We start from the raw sequence: 26,735 nt of genomic DNA on the forward strand, positions 1-26,735 counted from the left end.
GTGAAAAACTTTGTCGACCTAAGCATGTAGCTGCTGAATGCACCACTGTGCCTAGATGCAGCCTCGCAGAGCCGCAGGCATGGCTGTAGACTGTTCATTTAACATTTTTAAGCAGGGTTCTCAAAGCAGCTGTAAGATAACTTTTTCCAATAAGGACAATATATATATATAAAAAAAAGCAAACGTATGATTTCAAATCAGTAGATGTCTGATTAAACAAGGCTAAAAATCTGACCAAACATTTTAATACTTGACCGTTTTCAAAACTTTTATGTTTCCTAGCTACATTTCAGTCTATACCAAAAACAACTCGAGGTTCAATACCCAGCCTTGACCTTGATTGGTTTTGGGAAGGCAGTGAGATTCTGCAAGTGTTTCAATTTGCAGGAATACTTTTTTCAAGGCCACAGTGAGAACAGTCCCAGGCAGCCCCAGCTTGCCATTCTTTCACATGTCTAGCCATAATCAGGGTGGAGGCCCTGGGGGAAACCCTGTTGATCTGTAACCCTGGTTATTCCACTCAGGCCATCATCCACCTCCCACTAGCATTCAACTGGAAACCTCAATGCACCGGTGTAATTATGGCCAAACAAGTCCCATATGTACACGCAGGACCAACACAGTCAGACAGAGGCAAGCACACACACACACACACACACACAATCCGTGAATGAACACAAGCTTACAGATGCACGCACATTAATACATCACACTCACTCAAGCATATGAAGGCACACACACAAACACTATAGTTTGTATGGATGAACAGACAAACACACACCATGTGAAGGGTGTAATGGCATGCTAATCAATGCAAAGCCCTTGATGTAGTGGAGCAGATGGCCAGAGGATGAGCGGCACAGGGCTGACAGGTACACTCCTCTTTTACTTTCTTTATACATTTTCTCTCTTTTTTTCCCCCTCCTATTCTGTTTTGCCTTCTGTCTAACGCATATTCCCTTCATATTTCTTTATTATTTTCTCTCCCTACCAATATCCCCTTCCTCTTATCTCACTATTTCGTCCTCTTTCATCACTATGCCATCTCACTTGACTTTGTCTTTCTTTGTTCCAGAGAGACGATATGAATAATCAACAGCATGCAAAGAGCTGCTGAAATGCTGCTTTTGCCTCTGAAGTGGTGAATTGTAAAATGATGCCTGATGTCTTGAGTGCAGCTCTTTGGAAATCCAAAGTAGAACCCCATCCCCACCCCCTATCCATTCCCTAAAATTAGGGCCAAGGCAATAGAAAAGACAAATCAAATGCCACCTTTTTCTGTCAAAAAATGTCAAATGCCACTTTTAATGACATTGACATATTTCAACTTTTTCAATCAGTTTGCTGAATCTTTGAATTCATTGTAAATGAACGAGGTTTCCATTGAAGCCGTGCAACTTTTATGTGTAGGTTGAGGTTAACAAAGCACCTGACATCCTTCAACTTCTTCAATGCTATATCGTGGGCGGTTAAGAAGAGAAAAATAAGTTACTTCAGAGCCACCACATGACTCATATCACATAATAAAGGGTGACAATCATCTATACATCCCTCTCTCTCTCTTTATGTTGTAAATGTCTAAAGAAAGGTTTGCACATGCACCTTCAGTCTCTCTCATTTGCCTTTTACAGCTATCACTTTTCACTTCAATAGCATCAAATTATTAGCCCTCATATTGTGCGAAAGAGCACAATCTCTACGGGGGAAGATGGTGCTCAGACACTTAACATGTCTGATTCACTTTCTCCCACCACTGAAGTGAAATGTCACCCCTGACTTTGATGAAACACGATGATAAATCACTGGCAGCTGACTGATGAATCGGAGGCAGCTGTGGAATGAGAACTGCGTGAGTCAACTGATAATTTACATATGATACCAACAAAATAATGCGTGTTTGGTGCCTCCTGGTCATTAAAAAGGAAGGCTTGGTGCAGCAGAATCTGCATATCCCACACGCAGTACGGACAGGGCCGAAACAAAAGATCTGCCACAGTGATGGGATGCATCAGAGAATCTGGCCTGATGCAGGCCAACGCTGTCCAATCATTCAGTAACGCTCCATGTCTTCCTGAAGGGACTACTGTATGCAACATTAAGCAACTATTTATTCACAATCATGATGCAAACATCCACAAAACACACTGGATTTTGCTTTACAGAATTAAGAAATAATCTTTCTTTACAGCTCACAGAATATGAGGAAATAAATCAGTGATGTTAAAATATCACCATAGCCAGACAGGCACAAGGATTGATAGGACAATATATGCTAATGAAACCAAGACGGCAACATAAAAAATACACTACAACCATACGGTTGATCTCATACGAAAAAACACATGCACAATAATTCCTATGATATCTTACAACATTACAGCCACCGCTGCCGGTCAAGTGATGGTTAAGTTTAGCGGTCATTACAGTTAGATTTAACTGACAAAAGGTGACTGTGAGCAGGTTACAGGGCACCGTGAGGTGACGGTCTTGACAGCGGCCATTACAGTTAAGTTTAGCCGACAAATGTTGACTGTCCTGCTGTGACTGCAGTTACGTTTAGGCAACAAAATGACTACTTAGTTGCCTTTAAACACCTGCCCCCTTAAGTAGTACTCCCGGGACACAAATGGCCGTTTCCTGGGTAAAAGTCTTGTGTTTCCCCTTAATTTCTTCCGGCACATGAGACACCGTTTTAGGACCCATCCATCCACGTCAAACTGCTCTCTACGTGGATCTTTGTGGTCTTACACAGCGGCAGTCAATGTGGGGCATACAGTAATAAATACGTGGAATGCATACAAAATGCTGTGCATTCAGGCTATGTATAAAGTTAGCATGAATCGCTTGGTCAGTTAATTAGGCTTGGATATTAACTTCTGAACCTTTAAGTGAGAGGCATACTGAACTGGACTTTAGAGCCACAAAAATAGGGGACCTAATTTGATTTAAACAAGGAACGTGACCTATTAATATTTTTGAAAATGTTGTAGTGTGTCACCAGCAAATGATGGTATGGTAACTGATGTTGCTGAAAATCCATTGTATATTGGTGATATTTTTAAAATAATGTATTGTGGGATCTTTTGGCGATTGGTGTCTCTCATTGACTTTCTATTTCCCGTTTCTCCATCTTTTTTTCTCAGCTGTCTCTCTCTGCCCTCTCTTGTCTGTAGTAGGAGAGCAGGTGTGTTTGTGTTCGTTCGTTCTTGGGGGCATGTGAGCAGGTCACTAGAGATTAGCTCCAGGACAACCTTCAGGCATCAACACCACACGCACCACCGTCTACCACACACACTGTATACACACATAATATAAATGTTAGCATGATCACGAGTACGTGTGTGGTGGAGTGTGGTCACACTCTCCTCCACACACATACTAGACTGAGCCCAGGGGCTGCTGAAGCACCCCTAAACTTGATTCCAGCACCCCTTAAAAAATATTGTTAAAAAAAATAGTCTGTATTTGACGAACTCCCCCCAGATCAGTTTTTGAGTCACAGCGAAGATTCGTGTGATTGGTGTCAGCTGAAGAAGTGGAAGTGTGTGTAACATGCTTTCAAAGTCAGCGAAGCTGTTTAAAACCTAAATGGGCATGATTATTTTCAAACGGGTCCATTAAACTTCCACATCAAGATATCTGAATGAGCTGTATTTGGCTTTGGTGAGAGTCATTTACAGCCATGTCTGACAAATGTCAGCTAACTATAGCCGAGTTAAATAATACATTGAAATAGTGAACACATGTTAATATTACTATTACCTTTTTCCCTTCCCTGTTTCTGCATACTGTGTTAGCCTACTTATAAGTCTTGGCATTGTAGAAATTGGATGCAACCAAATACTGATCCTAAGAGTCCATTTACATTAATGTGTGATTATTATTGGTCATTGGTCATACCTCATTATCTTTTCATTTGATGATGTGACTTTTAGTTTTTTTTTTCATTTATTCAATATTTGCATAATACCATTTCATTTGTAATACCACCTCACCTTTGTAGTAATGGCCCTGTGGCTTAGCATCAAAGTACGTGTTCTCAGAATTGTTGGTGTCTTTCTAGTTACAGAATTCTGTGTTTCCCCTACTGTGATGGTCAGAAATGAAATGCACAGTTAGCACAGTAGAATAACAAAAAGAAAAAAGAATACGTTAAAAGGGTGCCAGGCACTGGTCCTAGAATTGCCCCTGACTGAGCCGCTCCATTATTCAGAAAGCTGCCAACAGAGCAGGGAATGAAGAAGAGGAAGATGAAGAGATAGACTAAGGCGGGATGACAAGCAACTTGTTTGTTTGTTTGCCAAATAATTAAGGAGACATCAGTCTACGCCGGAGCTCCGATTTAAAGAGGGGGAACACAGGCAGGTAGAAAGAGTTGTAATGACGCTGACGGCTGTGCTGTTGATTCTGTCACTCGCATAGATTTTATCTCTCACAGAGATTCAGAGGCACAGACAAGGACAGCAAGTGCTGTCATTACTCGCAAGGTTTTAATGCCTCATGTGATCCGAATAAACTGGGCGAGATTGGAAGAAGCACGATACTTGACTTTTTTGGTGTGACGTGGTACAGCGAATGCCAGTCCAGGACAGGACTCTGAACTCTACTCGTCTAGCTACCATATTCCACATGCAGCAGAGTTGACAAAATGTTGAGCTTGTTTGAGTCCCCTTCAGTTAATACCATGCACTCAAAGCAATAAGCCTAACGAGCAGCGGCGAGTGTTTTGCAAACTTCATTTTAATTGGGTTTCGCCTCTAAGGCTACCTATGTGCTTTACCTTATTGATGAAGATTGCAGCCTGAGAGGAATACCTGCTGAAATTGCTCAGAGGGCAATACATATTTAATGTATATTTCTATTCCCCTAAAAAGATGCTAGAATTGAACATCAGTCAAAGATATGAGAGTAAAGCGCAGAGCGCTTTGTAGTCAATATGCAAATTCCACATTATCTGAAAGTGTCAGGCAAATGGAAACTTCTTTGGGATCAGTGCATTAACAACACAGAGGTTTACATAACATTTTTATTTTTTTATACTATTTTTAAAGGGAAATGTATATATATGACTTCGCAGATTTGTATAGGTATCTGATCCCAAAAAAAGAGAAATCTACTCTGGTAAAATACTTTGTAAAGCAGTTTTAAATTACTTTAAAATGAAGATGAACATTTCCCTGCAGTTAACAAAATGAGATGCTGTAGTCACAGTTGGTTAAGTCTTGTGAAACGTCATGCAATACTTAATGCTGCCAATTCCTCACAATAATTATTATAATCTTGCTGCGCTTTCACACTATAAAATATCCAGTGAATCAGTACAATGATCAAAGGCAGACTCTGTCCTTTAAATAATCTATGGCCACAAATGACCAAATACTTCACTCAGTTTTGCGCTATGTAATCCATTGTGCCAAATGGAGAATTTGGAATGACTATAAGCGAGTAGCAGACTGAATGGGATGGAGGGACGACAGTATGTGCTTCTTTATATCAAAGCGTCTATGCTAATCAGCTGGCTGGTTATGTGAGGTTGAGCTGCTCGGGGCTCTGTGGGCATTTGGACCACATTGCTCTGCTGTGCTGGCCAGGTAAGGCACGCTGCCAACACCAGGCTCTTTGCCAAGCTGGGTTGGAAATACACTGCCAGCGTACTGGCACTGGCCGCCGGCAGCTTCAGTCACCACATTAACCTGTGGATGCAACTGTGAAAGAACACATAATATACAGGTACTGTAAGTGCCAAAATGACATCAAATTCAAATCAAATCACAAGAAGAAATATATACACGGAAGTCTCATGATTTTTTTGTATCTGGTATTTGTTTATTTAGCTTATATATATATATATATATAGATATATATATATATATATATATATATATATATCTATATATATATTATGTACATGAATTAGGCAGTGCTAAGCACCGGAAAAAGCAGCAATGCCTCTGCAAAATAGCCTCTGGAAGGAACTTGTTTTGGTGGAACGTGCACGTTCAAAAGTTGTTTTAGTCGTGCAACAGAAAACTCAGATTGGACAGATAGTCTAGCTAGCTTTCTGGATTTACCCTGCAGAGATCTGATAAAAGGTTAACCATAGTCCTCATAAATCAACCAGAGTTTAAAATGCCAACGCAAAGGAAGCAGACTAGACTACTACATAGACTACACACACCTCAACCACGCCCATAGCTGCAATAGCTCCTCACTAGACGTTGATTGGTCGAACAGCTGGCTAGGGCTGCAACGATTAGTCAACATAATCGAGGACGTTGATTATAAAAAAAAATTGTCAACGCCTAATTTCATTGTTGATGGGTCGTTCCAGATATGTTCTTGAGGGGCAGGGCTCCAGACTGTGACCAACCATTTTTTTTATTTTTATTTTTTTGGGCATTTTTAGGCCTTTATTTTCACAGGACAGATGAATACATGAAAGGGGAGAGAGAGGGGGAATGACTTGCAGCAAAGGGCCACAGGTCGGAGTCGAACCTGCGGCCGCTGTGTCGAGGAGTAAACCTCTATATGTGTGCGCCTGCTCCACCAACTGAGCTAACCCGGCCACACGACCAACCATTTTTTGAGACGGTGCGAGTGATTTTAACTTCTACTACTCACAATTTTATGACTTTTTTTATTTTTTTATTTTATGTTGCAAAGGAGGAGAGAGCCAGTTTGCCAGAGTTGGCCAATGGTTGTGAGAGGGAGAGGGTCCGTACCTACTGCGTAGGTAGGTAACGTCATCTACACTCGTGTGTCTCGCTTTCGTAGCGTCACACTCATCATTCGCAGATGCTGTTGCACAGCGCTGTTGTTACCATGCTTCCATGAAAATCATGACTTTGCAGTCCATAATACATTTATGAGTGGTGATCTGCAGCCGAGGATGATCCATTTTGTCTGCTAAAGACCGAACATTGGCGAGGAAAATGCTGCGAAGTGATAGCCGATAAAGAGTTAGCCATAGCCTAACGTTAGCCCTCTTCTTTTTTTACGGTCTTAACCCTGCTTGCCTGCACTTCCAGTTGGTGGAGCTGTGTTGATAGACCTCGGCAGTGCTGTAGTATTCGGTCTCGACACAAAATCGACCGCGACATTTGCCACACTCTGCGGTACCGCTCCCTCACTTGGGCGAGAGAGGTTACATTAGAGACGAGAAAAGAAGAGACTCGAATCGATATAGGCTGCTAAATATATAAATCTTACCTCGTAAAAACAAATAGTGCTTGTGTGAGTGTCGTGAGCTCATCTGTCTCTGGCTCCCGCATCACTCAATATTTCCCACACTGGCTGTTAGATAGTTAGATACCCCCATTCCATGGAAGTCTAATTGCATAGATATTGCTATTTCAGTGCAAACAAAAAAAAAAAAACAGGAGTGAGGGAGACCTTCTATGGGGCTGAGGCAATAATGTTATAATTGCCAATAATAGTACTTTGTTACATTTCTTCAATATTAGCTATGTTGTTTTACAACTTGTCATAGAAATGACCAATGATGTTCTATTCCAACGTCTTGTCGCAGGCGCAGGACCAAAGGTTCTAGAGCGCTACATTTGCACTTTGGTGTATTATTTATTTATTTTATTTTGATTGTAACCACCAGTATTAATGTCACAAATACATTTGATTAAGCTATTAAGCTTAAGTTTCATATTCATATGTTTCATGGGTCATTATTTTAATTTTCTATGGGAACAGAAGTTATGTTATGACAGAGACAGGACAACTAGGTGACATTCACAGGTGTACAGACTTGAGCAGGTGAGGTAAAACATGCACTGGAGCCTGCTACAGGAGCCCCGCCCAAAAGAAAGCAGAGATTGATGGCGTGACAAAAATAATCGTTGACTAATCGAAAAAACCAAAAAATGAATTAGTTGCAGCCCTACAGCTGGCTGTTCGTACACAAACGCATTACTTGAAGCCTGACAAGATGGTTTTTCATGTGATCCCGCAATTGTCTCGTGATTTTGTGAGAATCCAGCTGCCGTGCCAGGTAACCTCATTATGGCACTACATCAAAAGTCACAGGGTCACATAAGTCATGACAATTTATCCTCTGGGTACAATGAACATCTGTACAAAATGGCAAAACAATCCATCAAGGAGTTGCTTTGATATTTCAGTCTGGAACAAAGTGGTGGACCAACGGATATTGCCATCCCTAAAAGTAGTAATAGTGTAACTTGAAATCACTGTATTTGACAATCATCATGTGTGACTCTCAGGAAAGTCCCAACCCCTCTCTCTCTCTCTCTCTCTGTCTCTCTCTCTCTCTCTCTCTCTCTCTCTCTCTCTCTCTCTCTCTCTCTCTCTCTGTTGTCGCTCAAAACCAGTCCATAATTATTATTGTTCAAATTCACCTAGCTTACCCAATCTTCCTTAAGTGGGGTCACATCTAATTTTTCTGTTTTAAGGTAACCATGAAAAGTACCTTAACAAAAATGAGTCCACCTGTAACTGTAGTGTACATAGAGATTTATTTTTTTGTAAATCCAGTTTCTTCATTATTTTCCCAGTTCAGTTGGGACCGTGATCTAAAAGTTCCCTTAAAGTTAGGGCAACTAAAACGACTTGGTCAGGGTTGAGGAAGGACCATGTTTATGGTGAAATGATAAAGAGTGACTTTGCTGCTGGTGTGGAAGATATTTATTGTACAGCCATCCAGCTCCCTGACCTCCACAACCTTAGTTTTACATACACTATATAAACAGCCCACTACTTCCTGCATTGACTCTTGATGCAAATGCAGATTAGCTGCATATAAATGTTGGCTGTTGCCTGTTGGCTGCATATGAATGGTGTAAGTTGTAGAAAGTCTAGACAGCTCTGGGCTATTTGTTTAGTCCCTTAAAACTCCCACAGAGGTAAAGTTCTCTAGCAGTTTCTCCATCCTTTGGGTTGGCATATATAAGGTCGTTTTTCTTTATTTTCAAATGTTTATTATGTATAGTATTCATAGTGATAATGCCTTCACCTTTGCCATTCTTTTCTTATCAGAAAACTGCCACTGCTGAATGTAGCTCCTACCAGTTGAACTGTTTAAAAAAGTTTTTCCGTTTTCTCTCTCATTTATTCATTCTAATTTCTCAACACCACGCAACTTGTGTAAACAAATTTTGCTTTACTTTGACGTTTTTTGTATACATATTGCTCTTATATTTGTGTCTTATTTATCGAGTGATTATATTTTTACATTTGTGCTATTTTATAAGCCTGTAGTTAGCAGTATGAACTAGCTGTAAACACAGTTTGTGTTCCTGTGTGTTGACACAATATCATAATAATGACATAGAAGATGAGATACTGGGCCCTATTTTAACGATCTGAAACGCAAGTATCAAACACCAAACGCAAGTAGCTTTGTGGGTGGATCTCGGGCGCTGCTGCTATTATACCGGTGGGATAAATGACTCTTGCGCCCAACGCAAATCTAAAATGGGTTGGTCTGAAGTAGCTACATTACTCATAGGTGTGGTTTGGGCGTAACGTGCAATAAACCAATCAGAGCGTTATCTCACATTCCCTTTAAAAGCAGGCGCGCTTGTTCAATGGCGGATTGCTACGCACACGCTCTTAATACATCCAAGGGCACACGCTGGTTCACAGCCGAGGAGACCGACATTTGCTATTGATTTTTCTTTTTGACAAAATGTAAATAAAGAAATGTCACAAAAACATACTTTCCGATGTTTCTCTCACTGAATCACGAGGTGAATGCATGGTGATATTTTTGCAATGTAGTCTAACATTAGACCGAGATGACCTCACTATAGACGATGCAGCTCTTCTGTCTCTCCTCTCCCGTGCTGCTGTTGGGGCATTTGGGTTAAGTGCCATCAGCACACGCAGTTCAACATCACATCTCCTTAAGTCCTTTGATATTTCCTCATTTATGTCATCAACACATCCATGATTCATGGAAATGTTGTGTAAAACAAGGTCATATTTTTCCTTGTATTTATGTATGGTTTGCAAAAATGGGAACTGCTGGGTCCGTGAGATGAGAGAAGCAAAGTGTATGCGCGGTGTGCACACTCTACATTACGGCCAAGCATGCGCCCTTAAAATAGCATCTGAATAACGCGCCACTGACTTTCGACTAGGTTTTTTCTGGTCTGTGGCAGAATTGTTTTCTGAAACTGCACTACGGAACATTTGCGCCGGGGGTGGTTTTGCTCAACCACCCCCGGGAGCGCAAGTTCATTCCATAATTTACCGACGTGAGTCTGTGGAGGGAAAAGTCCGCTGTGCGTCGGGCGCAAAATAGAAATGATACATGCATCGGTGTACAAAGTCAATTGTGCTGGGTGCAAGATAGGGCCCACTAAGTTGATATTGCAAATGTCTGAACAGGTTGCTTATTTACACATCCGTACTTAATGTCCCTTACTGGCTTGACTCTTCATTGTTGAAATCCATGTGGGCGGAATGAAGCGTGCAGTAAACTGGAAGCAAGAATAGAGAAAAAGGCTGTTGTTATTCCACAAACAACAATATATAAAGCATTTGGTTATATTTTAAGGTATTAAAGGCGTCAAATACTGACGCTTGATGAGGACCCCTTGGCGGCTCTTCATACTACGTGGGTCTTGTGCGTCAGTATCTGACACTGAGGGCCACTAAACAAACGTCTATATTTCACGAGTTGGGAGCGTGAACAGCTTGGTTTGATAATCATTGTGTTTAAATCATCATTGTGTCAAGGCTACTCAGATTATCTATCAGCTAGGCTTCGATTGATTTCAGGAATATAAGATTGTGCGATTTAATATTGGATTCCGTTATTTTCTCTACTTTCTTTCATCTTCGCTTTCTTTGCTCTCTGTATCCGCACATTCTCTGACTCTCACTTCCTTTCACCTCACTTTTTGGTTCTCTCTTTCTCTCGAGCTTTCTGTCCCTTAACCAAACAGTCGTAACTCTGTAATTGGATATGCTGAGATCCTTAATGAAGCAGCTGACGGCCCTCCGGCTGTCCTGTCGTCTTATGCTATAAAGAAATGTGCTGACAGTGTAACATTGAAGTTATAGGGCAACTTTTGTGAGGGAGCGTAAAACTTGTATGTAACTCTCCCAGCTGGCTGAGTGCAAGTGTGAATCACAGGCTTTTGTTACTGTGATTATGTGGGCGGAACTTTTGAGTGCACGTATGTGTGAATGCCCATATCTTGTCCGTACAAACTTTGTATCTCCCAAGTTTAGTAATTATCATGTCTTCAGATTTGGTCTTCTGTGAATTCAAAGAACCTCTCATGCTCATAAAACCCTTTCAAAGCCCATTACAAGGTTTTGAAAAGTGTGTTGTCATCAAGCTTTAAACAGCTCCCTGGATGCAGACTTTCTGGAGATACAGTACGTGGTTTTCGCCTGACAACTTCAGTATAAGTCTTGGCAGTGAATTACAGTCAGGTACAGTTAATTAAAAATCTAATTAATGTGAATGTAAGAAGCAGTAGTGGCAGCAGCCAGCCCTGTCAGCTTGCTACGGCTTATTTACAGCTGTACTACATATGTCTTGTCTTAAACTTACTGTATGACAAATCTGTTGCTGCTGTGACATTTACCCCGCATACGGGATGTGATGTAACACACCCCCTTTGGTATTTAACGAGAGTTCTGATGATGAAACCGCATAAGTGTGAAGTGTGGCACTGCATAAGGTTATTATTAGTAGGACCACAATGCCGTCCCACCACGTGCACTTCCTACATTTGTGCCACATTGTTACATTCAAGGTTTTTTACAGGTCATTAGAAACTGAACCAATATGCTTCTTGATGTTATTTTTTAATTTTTTTTTATTTAGTCATTGGACCCAGAGGCACACTGTAGCAAAGTCATTGAATTGGTTAATCTTTCCCCTAGAGTGCACAACACTTTCCAAAGGAACGAGTAAGGAAGAAATCTGCAGCTAATTGATAACTAATGAATTACTGTCAGGTACTGTAGTTCCTGATTATTTCTCAATCGAGGAGGACTATAAGCCAGATAACAATAAGAGAAACAATTTTAAAATACTATATTAATGAAATAGTATTTAATGATTATTGTCTAGATATCTGTGAATCTATGAACTGTTGACGTTCTTGCTGCCGAGCAGCACAGCCCTAGCCATACACTAGTACTGGACCAGTGTGTTGGATTTAGTAGCATCTAGTGGTGAGAGTGCAGATTGCAACGTGTAGTAGAACCTACAGTAGCCTTCAGCTAACGTAAAAACATGAAAGGCCCTCTCAAGAGCCAGTGTTTGCTTTGTCCGTTCTGGGCTACTGTAGAAACATGGCGGTGCAACATTGTGGGCTCTTTGGACACGCTCCCTATGAAGGGCTCATTTTAAGCTAATGAAAACACTGCGATTCTTAGTTTCAGGAGATAATGCACAAATTCAAACATAATTATGGATATTATATTCCATTTCTGCCAATAGACCCCCCTAAATCCTACACACTGGTCCTTTAAGTTTCAATTACTTACATATTATTTACAGCTTTCCCTCAAGTAGCTATAGACACCTTAAAACTATATATATATATATATATAAAGTCACTGGTGCATCACTTAGGCCTGAGGCATCCTGCTGCATGTGTGACAATACACATGTGGGAGGGAATGTTACAGTAGCTCCTTGTGGAAGCCATCTGCAGACACCTGTCTGGGGAGTCCAGGCCTGAGCCTTCGGTGTTAATTGATTTGATGAGACAGCCACAGTGGGGGGAGGATCACTAATGACTCTGCTCCATTTACCCATTTAGAGCTACATCCACACAAATACATTTTTGTTTAAAAATGCATATATTTTACTACTTAACCCATCAACTGTACAGTATAACTATAATTATAAAACTACATTATATTTTATCACATTGAACCAGGCCCGTAGTCATGAATCAGATTTTATTAGCAGATGTCACATTTTCAATCATTTTAAACTTAGATTTATGATTCATATGACTCATACAAAGCCACACATTTCATTATGCAGCCTTAAGAAGGGAAACCAGCCAGACTACATCTTGCTACCTCATTTGTTGCTACACATTGAAGTCTCAAAAAATCAACTTGGAACTCCTGAACAGCTATTGAAACATAGTGTTGTAAATTCAAAAATCAACTCATATTCATTAAACTCATTTTGATTGATAGTTTGGGAGAAATTTGACAGTGTTTTCAGAACAGCTGCCATGTTGTGTTGGATAAGAGGGACACATTTGTTTGCCCTCATGTTTTTTTGACTGAATTACTTCTCAGACATAAAAATACTTACTGTGCTGACTGGAGAGTACACAGCATATATGCTATAGCTTTACTAACCACACACATGTAACATTATGTTTACACACATTGAGGCTTGATGTGCATTACCTGCTTCAAAAGATTCCCTCCCTATGCAATTACTAGGAGTTACAAACATTCTCAAAAAAAAATGAAGTGGTCGCTTTCAGATCCTCTATCACATATTAAATTAAAATCCTCCCAATTAACAAGAAAACAAAGGGGCATCCTCACAGTAAAAAATAACTGAATAAACCTAAGAATGTATGTGTACAAAAATTGTGAACATCTTGTTTCTGTAAAAGTTTGGAAATATAACAAAAACATTGTTTAACTTTCCAAAATTTACTAATAAATGATTTGGTGATAAATACAGAAACTACAATGTGCTGTTTTATGTAGTTCACAGTCACATTTTATTTGAATGGTGCTTAACAAATGCAAATTATTCAGAATTGTAGGCCTAAACAAAGTATTATTGTCAATTATAACATTATTGCCTCAGCCCCATACAGGGTCTCCCTCACTTCTCTCTGTCTTTTTTTGTTTACACTGAAATAACAATCAAAACAATTTACAATCACAAAACAATCACAAAAGAGGCAAAGACATCTCAAGTGCATTTCAATTAAATAAAAGTACCATTAGTTAAAACATTTGCACGTATGGATAGACTCATGTTCTATGGTTTTAACATGACCTTTAAAATCATTTAAGGAAATTAGACACTTTAGTTTGAGTGTTTTCTGTAGGTCATTCCAAGTAGAAGGTGCAGCAAACATGAAAGCCTTTTTAAACAACTCTGTCCGGGCTTGAGGTACATTCAATGAAATAGTGTTCTGGGACCGTAAACCATAAGTACTCTGTGTAAAAGAAAGAAATTTAGATATGTAACATGGGAGCCTGCCTAAAATGCCTTTGTATATGAACATATAAAGGTGAGTAAGCCGGCGATTTGACAGAGAAGGCAAATTTACTGTGGAGTAAAGTATACAGTGATGAGTGAGGGGTCTGCAATTTGAAATGAACCTTAAAGCTCCATGATACACAGCATCCAACATCTGAAGACACTTTGATGGGGCATTCATGTACAACAGATCACCATAATCAATAATAGAGAGAAATGTGGCATCAACTAGCCTTTTTCTGGCAGAAAAAGTAAAACAAGATTTGTTCCTAAAGAAAAAACTAGGGCTGTCAAACGATTAATTTTTTTAATCACGATTAATCGCTGAAGGTCTATAGTTAATCGCAATTAATTGCATATTTTATCACGATTAAAATTCTATTATTTTGCATTTCAGAACAGTTTCTAAGTACATATTAACAATGGAAAGCCATTCTTACCAGTGTATCTTGATTGGGAATTAAATGAATGCAAAGAAAGTTACTTTATGAACTTGATTTTAAGATTTGTAATTATTTATTTACTGTAAACAAAAGAAAAATGTGTGAATCTGTCATTATTGCACAATTCCTCCAAGTACCTAACTAAAAAACTAAAAATCCCTATCCTTACTAGAGTCAATATCGCATTTAGTAACTCTTAAACAGGGCTGTCAAACGATTAATTTCTTTTAATTTCTCTGAATTTCTGCGATTAATGCGATTAAAAAAAAAAACTAATCGCATCGCGGCGGCCCTTAATCGCATCGCGATTAACGCGTTAATGCTGACAGCCCTAGAAAAAACCTAGCTTCAATTTCAACTTTTTTACTAGGTTCTGTATATGTAGCTTAAAAGAAAGGTAATCATCAATTAAAAATCCTAAATATTTATAAGATGAAACAACCTCAATTATTTTACCCTGATCAGTAACAATATTCAGGTCTGTTTTTTCCTTGAGTTTGAAGAGACCATTACTTTGGTCTTCTCAGCATTAAGCACAAGCTTTAATTGATAAAGCTGTGCTTGCACTCTGTCGAAAGCAGTTTGCAAGCATTCATACGCCTTCTTAATGGTAGCTGCACAACAATAAATAACAGTGTCATCTGCATAAAAATGGAAAAATGCATGTTGGACATTTTCCCCCAGACAGTTTATAAATAGTGAATAAAAGTGGCCCCAGAATGGAGCCCTGGGGAACCCCTTTACAGATTGATACATATTTTGACGTTAGGCCTTCAACTTGCGTAGCTTGAGTCCTATCAGCGAGGTAGTTGATAAACCAGCCCACAGAGTGCTTAGACATACCTATACTGATCAGTCTCTGAACTAGTATGCTATGGTCAACAGTGTCAAATGCTTTGGACAGATCAGTGAACAGAGACACACAGTGTTTCTTATCATCGAGTGCTTCGACTATATCATTAATTACTTTTATGGCAGCAGTGGTAGTGCTGTGTTTTTTCCTGAAACCAGATTGATGCTTGGATAAAATTGACTGAGCATTTAAGTACTCTTTCACTTGATTACTAACCAAGGATTCCAACACTTTGGCCAATGCTGACAGTTTGGACATGGGTCTGTAATTATTAGGCAAGGTTGGGTCACCTCCTTTCAAAAGTGGTAAAACACAAGCAGACTTCCATACCTTGGGAATTTTGTTTGTGACCAGTGAAAGATTAAAAAGATGAGTCAAAGGTTCAGCTAGGATATCTGCAGCTAACTTCAAGAAGAAAGGTTCTAAGTAATTGGGGCCCGCAGGTTTTCGAGGATTCAATTGTTTCAGGGCTTTATGAACATCAGCAACAGAGAAGGTGCTAAGACTAAAAGTGTTTTCGTCAGTAGTAAAGGTATCATTTACAGGCTCCAACACCGTAGGGGCAACAGTGTCAAACATGGTGATATGAAATGCTCATTAAAACAATTTAACATTTCTACTTTGTCAGATATAGTCACACCATTCTTAACCAAAGACAACGGAAAACCTGTTGGTTTAGTAGATGCAGATAATGACTTAATAGTTTTCCAGAATGTTTTGGGGTCATTTAGATTCTCGCTGGTTTCAGATAGGTAAAATTCAACCTTTGCTTTTCTAAAGAGTGAAGTGAATCTGTTTCGCAACTGTCTGAAAACAAGCCAGTCAGCGTCAGTATCTGATTTCCTTGCTTTTGCCCAGGCTACATTTCTCTCGTGGAGCAAATTAGATATCTCTGAAGTAAACTAGGGATTGTCCCGCCCCTTAATTCTAAATTCACGGATAAGTGCATGTCTATTCAGAATATCAAGAAAACTGTTCTGAAAGGTCAGGGCTAATTCCACATCATCAATCAGGGCAATTCTACTCCAGTCAAAATAAAATGCTCAACAAACATTTTCATATTTCGCCTTTCAACAATACGAGGTGCAGACTTGGGCACCTTAGTGTCTCTAACAGCAGCAATCACACAGTGATCACTCACATCATTAGCAAAAACACCTATTGCAGAGTACTTAAAAGGGGCATTGGTCAGGATTAAATCAATGAGTGATGATTTCTCCGGACATTTAGGATTTGGTCAAGTAGGAGTGTTAATTAATTGAATCAAATTTAAATTATCACACTGCTCTTTAAAAGCATCTGATATCGGCCTCAGCCAGTCCCAGTTTAGATCACCAACAACAATAGTGTCATTACAAATAACTTGACTTAACAAATTTGATAGTGTAGATGAAGAGTCATTTGATGCAGACGGAGTTCTATAACAACCAACCACCCTGATATAGTGGTCTTTGGAGACTTCAAGGTTTAAGGCCAAAAACTCAAATTGTTTACTCACCAATTTTGAAAGCACTAAACTAGAGTTGAATTTGCATTTGATATAAATAGCAACACCTCCCCCCCTTTTTGGGCGATCTGAGCGATACACATTATAACCATTGATGCCAATATCTTTATCAAGGATAGATTTTGTCAACCAGGTTTCAGATAAAACAACAATGTCAGCATCAGTTGACCTGACCCATGAATTAACCATATCCAGTTTGGACATTAAACTCCGAACATTTAGGTGAATAATACCCAGGCCAGACCTAGATTTAAAATCTTCAGGTGTATCACATAGCGTAAAACTATCAGGTCCCGGATTAGGCTGAACATTTTCAGAGATTAGTAATAAAATAATAACAAGGAGTCTGGACTAGGGCTGTTGGAATGAATGCCGAAATTCGAATATAATTCGAATAGTAAAAAAAATCAATACTATTTGAATGCTGAAATTACTATTCGAATGTGACTTTTTTTTATAAATATGTTGGCTAACATTAGCTAATCTCCCTCTTCTCGCCTTGGCCTACCCGCATGTGTCACTCATGTCACGTCTTATGAACAATAACTTAGCGGGAGTGAGAAACACAAGGCATTGTGAGGTCTAAGATAACGTTAGTACAACATTACGAAGCTAACGTTACGTACCGAGTAATGTTAGTACACGGGGGAGTGACAGGCTGCGGCTGGAAATCGTAAGAAGGACGGGAAATAGTTTTAACATGACTTTAAAATTGACTTCCACCGAGCCAAAGTGCTTATGTTAATATTAATTAGCTCGTTCTTGTTTTCTAACTGCGTCGCGAGGTACAGTAACGTTAGCGTAGCTGGGAGCTTCATGAAGACAGCTAAAGGTAATGTTAGCTGCCCTACAGCTGTCAGAGTTAGCTTCTACTTATATATTACCTTCTAATAGCTGTATTCTCAGTAACGTGACAATCTGCAAGAAACAGGTTGCTTATAAATCACTAAAATAGTAGTGACAGCCCCGTTTGGCTTAGTTATTAATGCCGTTAGCATCATTTGTTACTTACCTAGCTAGTTTATGACAAAACGTTTCGGCTGTGCTTTCTAACATGATGTCATTGTGCTAACCGAGCACTGTTAGTCTTTACACCAGAGCTGTTTCACTACACTTGTTGATAATGTTTCATTCCAGAGTTCTCTGTTGATTTGTGTTTGTCGCTGTGTGCTCATGGTGGAAAATGAATGTTGCGTGCAGGTCCCCTCAAGGCCAGGCTGATGTTGGAAGCCCCTCTAGTGGATGGAACATGTAACAACAACCACATGCTTGTAATGCCATCGACAATGCATAAGCCTGAGTAGTGTAGTACATATTATTTTACAGGCTGCAATTGAGCATTAAATATTCGAATATAAAAAAAAATATCAAATGGAGTTTGAATGGTATTATAGAGGAAGATTGACAGCTCTAGTCTGGACTTAGCTGATTTGTAGCAGAAAGTGCCAGATCTAGAATTTAATGATATTAAAAAGGCAGGGAGTGAGTCTGCAGAGACAATGAAACAGTCCTTCAAAATGGAGAGGCAGTGAAGGTATAGTAGATTTGTAACCTTGTAAACAAACATAAATGAGTGACTTGGCCCCTGGGATTTGAATTGGAACATAGGAAAGTTCTCAGGCCTTGAGAATACATAAGGGAACTGCATATGGATGGACTCATTTTCTGACTGCAGTTTGACAACCCCACTGTGAAGGGGGATCAAAAAGATAAACAAGGCTAGATAAAGCTTCATTTTTTAAAACACTAGAGAGACAGCTTTGTGTAGCAAAAGGTGAAATAGATAACAATGCGGTGAGTAGTTAACAGGAGACGGGCAGGCTGTAGCCGGTGACAGCCTGATGGTGATGGAGGCAGCTAAGGCTGTAGCAGACGACAAGTCCAGTGATGAAGGCAGCTGAGACCTTAGCAGACGACAAGTGTGGTGATGGAGGAGGCAGCTGAGAATGTAGCAAACCACAAATGTGGTGGTGGTGGAGGCAGCTAAGGCTGTAGCAGACGACAAGTCCGGTGATGGTAACAGATGACAGCCCAGAGATGGAGGCAGCTGAGGCTGTAGCCGGTGACAGCCTGATGGTTGAGGCAGTTGAGGTTGTATCCACTGAGGCTGCAGCAGATGATAGACGGGTGAGGTGGAGGGAGCTGAGGCAGTAGCAGGCAGGCCCTCTGAGGTGGTGATGGTGAAGAGGTGAGGGCCACAGCTGAGGTAAGCAGAAGCCCGATAAAGGGGTTTTATGCAGGCAGCAGCTTGGTGGTAGAGGCCGTGGCTGGTGACAGCAAGCAGTGAGGGGTAAAACTGCAGCTAGTGGTAGCTAGCTAGTAGCGACTATGAGTAAGCCACCTACTTTGCTGCAGATAGTGCTAGAAGTAGTGCTTAGAGTTGTTGCAGTTTTTGCCTGTGGCTAGTTTCTAGTTGTTAGTCATAGCTAGTAACAGAGCTTAAGTTTAAAGCAGGTGGAAGCTAGCTGATTAGTAGTGGAGTAAGTATTAGGCTAGAGGTGGATGAGCAAAAATAAAAGTCCATGTAGTGTAGGCCAAGGCACAAAATGGCTACTAGCCCACAGCTAGCTAAGCTACACAGAAAGACTCCAGCAATTCCAGTTTGAAGACATTCACCAGTAAAACACAGTAATGTGCTACAGGTTTCTCTCACCCATCCGAGGCAAACACACAGATGTACCTCTTGCTGTTCCAAAGAATGATGCAAACTGTGAGTCAGTAGTGCAGAGATACAGAGGCCCAAAAGTACCAGGAATCAAGCAAGTAAACTTAAAATATTATTTAAAAGAGATGCCATTTCCAGACAAGAAACAAACAAAACAGGACAAACACAGTTTCTGCCATCTTGGATTGTATCTAAGGTGTTTAGACTTCCATGGAAAGGGGAGTAGGCTATCTAACTATCTAACACCCAGTGTGGGAAATATTGAGGGGAGTGATGAGGCAGCCGGAGGCAGATGAGCACACGACACTCACACAAGCACACAGTTTTTTTCACGAGGTAAATAAATAAATTTAGCTGTGCTCTTTTCCAGCATTGGATGTAAAATCTGTGTAGGCAAACTTCACGATATGGGGCGCATCTCTCTGCATTTTCCAAATGTCAATATGTAGTAGGGAGCCCGCGAATCATGCACTACAGTTGCATATATCATTAAAGCTGCAAGCAGCGTTGGACAGGCCTCTGTGTGTGCCTCTGCGTGCATCGGGGTTACTGGCGGACGCTTCTCCTTGCGACCGTGCATTTGCGCGGCACTCAGACACCGCATGAATGAAAATGAAAAGGGAACTCCCTGCTGAGTTCAATGACACCTCACACGAGACTCTACGTCATACAGTTCATCAGCTGTGAAAGGGGGCGTGGCCAGAGCATAGGGGTCGGGGCAAACCTTTAGTTATGAAAGAGGGCGTGGCTTAAGCATAGGGGGGCGGGCCAAACCATGACCAATGAATAAGGAAGTCTCTGCTAAGTTCAATGACACCTCACACAAGACTCTATCTTAAATGGTTCAAATGTTATGAAAGGGGGCGTGGCTTAAGTATAGGGGGAGGGCCAAACCATCACCAATGTAAACGGAAATCTCTGTTGAGTTCAATGACACCTCACACAATAGTCTACAAAGCATAGGGGGCAGGCCAAACGTCTCCAATTAAAAAGGAACTCTGTGCTGAGTTCAATGATACCTCACACAAGACTCTACCTTAAATGGGTCACCAGTTATGAAAAGGGGCGTGATTAACGCATAGGGGGCGGGCCAAACCATGACCAATGAAAACGGAACTCTCTGTTGAGTTCAATGATACCTCACACAATGATGTACAAGAAACAGGTCATTACTTATTAAAAAGGGCGTGGCTTAAGCATATGGGGCGGAGCAAACCATGACCAATGAAAAAGGAAGTCTCTGCTTAGTTCAATGATACCTCACACAAGGGTCTACCTTAAACGATTAAAATGTTATGAAAGGAGGCGTGGCTTAAGCATAGAGGGCGGGCCAAACCATCACCAATGAAGAAGGAACTCTCTGCTGAGTTCAATGACACCTCACACAAGACTCTAACTTAAACAGTTCAAATGTTATGAAAGGGGGCCTGAGTAAGGGGGCCTGAGTAAGTGTGCGTGGTTAAAGTATAGGAGGCAGCTCAGTATCACATGTAGACCATACATTATAAGTTTCATGTAAATCGAATGACGTTTGTCATATAAGGCTGATTTCCTGTTGCCAGCGGGGGACGCTATGACCAAAAGTCAATTTTGGCCTATAGGTGTCCTCAGGCCTGGACCCTTGTCCCTTGATGGCGAAACGCACAAAATGGCCACTCCGCCACGGCCATGCCCTATGACGAAATTTTTTTTCTTTTAACAACTTTTCAGCTTTAACGTCTTAAGATGGCACAGACCAAATTTGAAGTTGATCGGATGAAATCTCTAGGAGGAGTTCGTTAAAGTACAGCATGTGGAAATGGCCAAAATCACACTAATTTCGAACTTTCAATTCAAAATGGCGGACTTCCTGTTGGGTTTAGGGTATGGCTCCAATGACGTTTTCTGTGCGTCTTGACATGATAGATATGTGTACCAAGTTTCGTGATTCTACGTTAAACGTACTGCAGGGGCTCAATTGTTTTGATGTTGTAGGGGGCGCTAGCGAGCCATTTTTGTGCACCTATTGCCGAATCCCTTAAAATACGTACATTTTCACCAGACTTGATGCAACCCTCAAATTTGGTGAGTTTTTGAATATGCTAAGCCCCTCAAAAAGGCAATTCATTTGCCGGGAAAATAATAATAATTCCTTCAGTTCCAATAGGGCCTTCGCCGCTATTGGCGCTCAGGCCCTAAATATCAATTCCTTTGTTACGAGAGTAGTGAAAGTAAGAGCGAGATTGCAGCGTGAGGTGAGTGTGTTGTCAAGCAAGGAGAGTGAGCGGTAGCGGTGTCCGACTGAGAAGCATATGTGTGGCTGTGAGGAAAAAGCGCGAGGAAAAAAGAGATCCCAAAGACGATGTAAAGTGAGTTAACAGTTAACAATAAACAAGAAGCTTCTCAAGACATGGTGGCTTCATCTTTTGTTAATACTGTCGGTGAAGTAAAGGGTGTTACCCCCAAAAGAACATCAGCCCTGGATGGAACGTCTCCCCAGCTGCTTCCCGGCCGGTCTTGGAGCCCGAAACAGGAAGAATTTAACATATATCAAATTTGTATAACCTATTTAGTGAGAAACTTCATCCAACATCTGAATGCTCAAGTCCGATTTTATATATCCTCGAGTCCGAGTCCAAGTACAAGTCATCAGTCCGCAAGTCCAGAGAATAGATTCTCGAGTCAGACTCGAGTCCAGAGAATAGAGATTTGAGTCGGACTTGAGTCCATTACTGCATACAGCTAGTAAGTAGGGGTGGGGGAGAAAATCAATACAGAATAGTATTGCGATATTTTCCATGGCAATACTGTATCGATACACAGACGCCAAGTATCAATCTATTATTATATATGTGTTGGTCACTTTGTCTGCTTGACAATCCCATTTTGCAGCGATAAAATTGAAATGAGATGAACAAACTGAGAAATGTATCTTTATTAGATAAAACAGATGTTGACAAAGTTTCCATTTTGGGGTGATAATTTGCAATTGTAAACAATTTGAAGTTGGAACAAAGGTAACAAATTGCAATATATCGCAGAATATTGCAATATGTTAAAAAAACCCGCAATAATATCGTATCGTGCCATAAGTACCGTGATTATATGTATATATGTATAAGTTGAACTGCAGTGGAAACAAAAAGGAATCCGCAGTGGAAACCAGTGAAATGATCGTATTTCATTGAATGAATGCTTTATTCCAAACTTGTAAAAAAATAATACAATAAAAACTAAAACAAAATAGTAATCTTACATGTCCGAAAAGGAATGGAAAGAAGCAGAAGCTTATTTAATCCTACCCCCTTTCCACTACTATATAACAATCATCACGAATGGCTTCATATTTATATCATATCCGTAACACATTCTTTACAATTCCTCATTGACAGAACACAAAGCCTGTTAGTATAATGAACACAGATTTTTCCAAGTAGAAAAGCTGATAATAATCAGTCAGCGTGTAAACACCCGGAACCTTCATCACATCAACTTTTTGTCCTTTAATTTGAAAATCACTTCACTAACACTGAAGCAAGTGGGTATATTTTAGTACAGTTCAGTCCAGTTGTTTCACATGAAGGTAGGCATGCTGCTCCTGAATGCTTAATGAGTCTGCCTAATGATTCTGATAATAACAGGCAGGGGGTGGTGAATTAGTAGAAACAATTAGCTCTAAAATACCACCGCTCACAGAGAATGGTGTGCGCTCATAGAACACTTGCTTTTTTGGTATGATCTTCCGTTTTCTCATGTTCTCAGGTAGAATGAACTACACTGACCCAAGAACAATGTTAGTCAATTTATCTTGGGGATTGTACTGTTGATTGTACGCGTTTGTGTGTATCTCTCTCTGCGTGTTAGACTTTGATACTTTTTGAAAACCCTTTTTTTTGACTTGTTTGTTTTCCTCTGCTTGTGTGATGAATTTCTCCACACACATCCCCGCCTGAATTTGACTGATTGCCTCAACAACTTGTAATATCTCCAAAGTAGGGCTGTCAGCATTAACGCGTTAATCGCGATGCGATTAAGGGCCGAGCATAATGCGTTCATTTTTATTAATCGTATGCCGCCATTTATTAATTTATTTTCACTTCACTCGGCTTTGTGTCATGCCTAACAGGCTACTATTTTGCCGTACTTCCTCGTAACACATCCTGCTGCTGCAGGAATAGCAACGCGGATTTCGGTGCCTCATTCCAGTGCTGATATGCCTGCACTTCTCTCTGATGCTCTGAAAACGGACGTTACAGGAAACAGAAACATCGCTGCACATGACGCTAGTTAACACTATACTCGACAGCAGCTAACGTTAGCCTACCACTAGCTAGTAGCTGGATTAAACACGGTTACAATGCTGACAGCTAACGCTAAATGGTGTAAAGTTTGTCTGTATTTCACTGTAGAGGATTCCAACACCGGGATGACGGTGCGTTCAATGAAACTGATAATTTACAGCCTTGTCGTGCATTCAAAGTTGTTGTTAAATTCAAATGTGTGACTAGATTAAATATATAATAAACAAATACAAATCTTAAAATCAAGTTCATAAAGTCACTTAATTTGCATTCATTTGATTCCCAATCAAGATACACTGGTAAGAATGGCTTTCCATTGTTAATATGTACTTAAAAACAGTTCTGAAATGCAAAATAATAGAATTTTAATCATGTGACAAAAAATGCGATTAATCGCAATTAACTATAGAAATTCAACGATTAATCGCGATTAAGAAAATTTAATCGTTTGACAGCCCTACTCCAAAGGTTTTCTTTTACCCAGCGTTGCAACATACTGCTTTGATTAATTACCAAGAAGCAAGCAGATGAAATGATCAAACATAAGCACCTGACATGAATAGTACAGAACCGTATTTATCTCAACTCGTCATCAATTTAGTATTTTTTGTGCAACGTAGCAACACCGCAAGTGCGCTGACTTTTACCCCTAAATGAACTGAGAGCTACTTTGGCAAAACTTTCTGCTTGTTTACAGCTCATATTGATCGTTTGACCACTTGTGTTGGTTACCCTGCTGGCTCTACCTTTAGCGATGTCTCTGCATTCACCAATTCCAGCAGTTAGTGAGTACAAAGTTATCATAACCAATATGGAGTTATATTCCTATCCTTATTCAAGAGCGCATTCTTTCAATTTGAGAGCATTTCTCACTGATATTATGTTCAGATTTTGTAATAATTTCCCTCAAAACCTTGCGCTCACACTCAAATAGTCACTGCTCGTGCTTGGATTTGCTCTGCTTGTGCTCAAACTTTCTGCTTGGACTCAGATATGTTGTTCTGTGGACAGATTTCCTGCTCTCAGCTTTGGCCCTTCTCCTCGCACTCAGGCTGATTCTGCATGCTTACAAATCTTCTCACGGATTTCTCCTGCGCGCTCGGATTTTTTAGTGTTACAATCCTATCAAAATTCCCCAACCAATAGAATGCCAGGTGTAGTGTTGACCGATGAAATGATCCCTGCCCCATTGAGGGTGCGTTTGTTTTACGTTAGAACGTCTGTTGCGGACAACTGTAACCGAGTTTATTTACCCCTGTCGTCCATCGCTTTATTATTAGTATATGTCAACAATGTGCACAGAATGGTCGACGCTCTTTCATCTGCACCCATCAGGAAACGGGAGAAAGCTTTGAAGTGGCACATATCAAGTTAGGTCCACAACTACGAGGGTGAGTAACATAAATTAAGCACGTAGCATATGGCGCTAGCATATAGCCTAGCTTGATGTCCATAAACAAATAGATTTTCTTTACAGTTTAGCTAGATTGAACGACATATGACTGACAGTATGTGTGTATTTACAACTGGTATTTAATGACCCCACTTTGTATTTTTCCTCGTTTGGTTAAACACGTTCCTGGGGATTTGGCTAATTTCAGACATGATAGCATATAGCCTAGCTTGATGTCCTCAAACAAATAGATTTTCTTTATAGTTTAGCTAGATTGAACAACATATGACGAACAGTATGTTTGTATTTAATGACCCCACTTTGTATTTTTTCTTCGTTTGGTTAACCGTGTTCCTGGGGATTTGGCTAATTTCATGTTAGAGCCAATAAGAAACTGGATTGTTTGTATCAGTTTTTGCATCAATGTTATGTGTTGTTCATCAGAGTTTAGTCTTTTCCTTTATATAACATTAGTCTGAAAATGGATGGATTCAAATCAGTCTGTATAAAACGTTGTAGTGTTAAGTACAATTTCACCACTATAATAAAAACAGATCTAGAAATGATGTCTTCTTATTTGGTCCTTAAATAGCGGTTATTTTTTAAATTAATGCAAAGAAAATTGAACAGAAAAAACAAGTACTTTGTTTTACTTTCTTTTCTTCCAGTTGGGCCTGAAGGGCTCGACCACTGATGAGCTGCTGCATCATAGCAGCACAGTGTCTTATCACCAACCCATGAAAGCTAGAAGTCACCCTGCTGCTCCAGATCTACCTACTGAATGGCTGGCTACAGACTACAACCATCTGCTCCAGATCTACCTACTGAATGGCTGGCTACAGACTACAACCATCTGCTCCAGATCTACCTACTGAATGGCTGGCTACAGACTACAACCATCTGCTCCAGATCTACCTACTGTATGGCTGGCTACAGACTACAACCATCTGCAAGTTTTGTTTGTAGTAAACATCATCAACAGCTGCACTTAAAGTCTCTTGGGTCATATGGGACTTGGTTTTTCTCCATACTGCATCATACACTATATTGTTTTTTCTGTTTTGTTATATTAGTAGTCTACAGACAAAACTAAGTATCATTACTTAATCACAGTATATATTATTCTGGTGTACACTGTTGACTAGACTCCCTGCTATTGATTATACATCACTTTAGCTTGCCACTACCTCATAACTTTGCCTTAATTGCTCTTATATAGTTAATTTATATTCTACTAGTTGTATATACCTCATATTTAATGTAAGTATTCTTAATTTGTGTTGCAATACCTGAATTATCCCTCTTGTGAACACTAGGCTTATCTTGTCTTTATTTTAGTTCATATCATGACCCTGCTCACAAACTCACCTGTACCTGGGTCATCTGTTTGCCAATATCAATGTTCC

The 26,735-nt window shown here is 40.1% G+C and overlaps 1 long non-coding RNA gene across 1 annotated transcript; it reads left to right on the forward strand.

Annotated features, from left to right (window-relative positions):
• The first annotated feature begins 489 nt into the window (after window positions 1-489).
• LOC116041003 lies at window positions 490-26,139 on the forward strand. Its single transcript, XR_004102816.1, has 3 exons — window positions 490-501; window positions 9,479-9,483; window positions 26,050-26,139. It is a non-coding gene; the product is annotated as an uncharacterized LOC116041003 (long non-coding RNA).
• Window positions 26,140-26,735: the final 596 nt, after the last annotated feature.

This window comes from Sander lucioperca, chromosome 12, assembly GCF_008315115.2.
Source record: "Sander lucioperca isolate FBNREF2018 chromosome 12, SLUC_FBN_1.2, whole genome shotgun sequence".
In the NCBI taxonomy this organism is placed as follows: Eukaryota; Metazoa; Chordata; class Actinopteri; order Perciformes; family Percidae; genus Sander; species Sander lucioperca.